Here is a 2500-nt window from a genome sequence, read left to right as displayed (position 1 = left end):
CAACAATAAAAAAGCACTTCTTTGTGGACGGTTGAAATTAAATTGAAGGGTTTTTTTTTTTTGTTCCCCCATTCTTTGACCCAAACAAAGATGGCTGCCAGAAAAGCCATTAACCATTGTTGGTTCATTGATTGGGGACGTTAAAAAGAAGCCAAGATTAGGTTGAGACAGATTTTGAAAATGTGGTTAAAAAAACCCTGAAAGTGTCTTTTTTTTTAATCTATTTAACAAATTTTATTTAAAGTAACCGTGAAGTGCAAAGTATAGATGCTAAAAAAAAAACAAGAACAACAAATAGGTACAAAGTAAAAAGTAATACAAGCGATAAAATATTGATCTCTTTAACTCGTATTCGGCATGAAGAAGTTAAAGATTATTTATTCCTGCAGCGCAGCTTCCTGTAGCGACGCCACTTTAGCAGGATGCTAACGAAACTTGCGGAGTGTTTCATCACGCACTCCTCCGCCACAGCTGGAAAACCCGTCGCCGCTGCACATTGTTCTCCTCGTCTCTCCTCCTCCTTAAGGTTTCTCCTCCCCTCGCTCCCCTCCTCCTCCCAGCCGATGTTTCCCAGGCCGCTACGCTAACAGGAAGTCAGCACAATGTGCCGGAGCGACGAGGGAGATAACAGAGGCAGGAAGAGGCGGGCGCAGCCCTGATGGACAGGAAGTCCAGTCCGGTGTTTGGTTGTGGCTGATTAGAGCGGCGGCGGCGGCGGCGGCGGTGAAGGAGACACGACGGAGAGCGAGGCCGAGAGTGAGGAGGAGAGTGGAGGAACCGCCGTACGAGCGAAGCTAACAGGAAATGATTGAGAGAGCTTCCAGCTATTGTGTCCAGTTTAGCAAAGGCCATTCCACACAGAAGAAAACTAATTCAAGCCCAAACAACTCAGAATAAACAGTCGGAGAAACAGAAACTCTCCCAACTGGGATGAACGGACACTTTAAAGACAAAGACGACTACGTCACAGAACCACGCATCAATGGGCAACACGTTGCCGGCTGGTTGCCCTCGTCAACTCAGACAATTAGTGACATTTTGGCCTCCAGGAATGAGGACGCCATGATTTATTCTGATTAAACAGGCTAGAAGGTGAGACGGCTGTGGGTGAATGAAGAGCGACTTGGTCAGGTGCTTTACAGGCTGAATGGAGGGGGTGGTGGTGGGGGTGGGGGGTGGGGGGGGTGTTGTCCACCGGGACCCCCAGTTCCTGATTACTCAAAGAGCCACTGGGTTTTCCAGCACATCCGCAGAGGAAATAAGATTAACAAAAGAGTTGGGCTCAGTCAGTATCTACAGCTCCAGAACAACAGCAGAACAGCAGAACAGCAGAACAGCAGAACAGCTGACATCGCACAAGCTTTGTCTCAACAAACGTTCACGTTTCGGTTGAAACCCGGACGCTGTTCATGACTTTTACTGTCGAGCAGTAATTAAAGAGCAGAACCGATCAGATGCTTGAAATGTCTCTGAGGTCGTCACATGTAGTCTGTAACCCTCACAAACCGTTTTCATTTGATCACTTTGATTCAATGAAATGAATATATATATATATATATATATATATATATAATTCATTAATAAAAGATTTTTTTTTGAAAGAATTTTCTTTTTTATTATCTTGAATTGTTTTAGTTTTTGCTGGATTTCTTCTTACAAGTCAAAAGGTATATAGATAAAAATTCAATTCCATCTTTAGTTGCAATACAAAAAAAAAGTTAAAACAAAACTTTTTAACTAGTAAATAAATGTTGTTGTGACGAATAAATCAGAAACTTATTTTGCTTCCTGTGTTTTATAAATGAAGTTTCTGTGTATTTCTGTTCCGCAGAGAGATTTGCTTTGGTTCTACGTAGATTATTGAGTTGTTAAACGATGGACACACGTTGAGAGTCAGGAAAATAAAATCCAAATAGAAAAGTGCTGACCGAGGCACCCGATCTGTTTAAAAAGCTTCGCGCCGCCGAGGCTCGTCCACAGACGCTACTAAAAGTGGGATTTGAGTGATTTGTGGCTTTATGGCCGTTACAGTAGCGCAAAAGGATGCGAGGTTAAAGTTATCGGAGTTATCGGAGCTCGGCGCTTCCTGAGTTGTCCCGGTGACTGTCGTCGGAGTGGACCTCGGAGGATTGGAGCTTTCATCTCCGCCATATCTGTGATGACGGTTTCTGTCAAATAAAAGCCGGGAACGCGCTGTAACCTCAGTGTGAGTGTCACTTCCTGTCTGTCCGTCTGCCTATTGTTTCCCCCCCCCCCGCTCTGCGGAGCGCGGCAGAGAAAATACACCAAATGAGTCACTTAGAATATTTGCTCACCCATTCAGGTTGGACGCGTGGCTCAACGACGTGAAAACTAACTTTTATATCAAACTTTTTCTTTTAAAAAAACGTAGAGTAAAATTTAGCAAGAAGCTGAAGATCAGAATAGAACTTCTCTGAGCAAAGATCTCTAATGTCTATGGACGCCAAATTGACATTGTATTTTTGAATTCATCAGGATA

This window comes from Lipophrys pholis (genome assembly GCF_963383615.2).
Source record: "Lipophrys pholis genome assembly, chromosome: 15".
Classification (NCBI taxonomy): Eukaryota; Metazoa; Chordata; class Actinopteri; order Blenniiformes; family Blenniidae; genus Lipophrys; species Lipophrys pholis.
Note: the sequence above shows the minus strand (reverse complement) of the source record.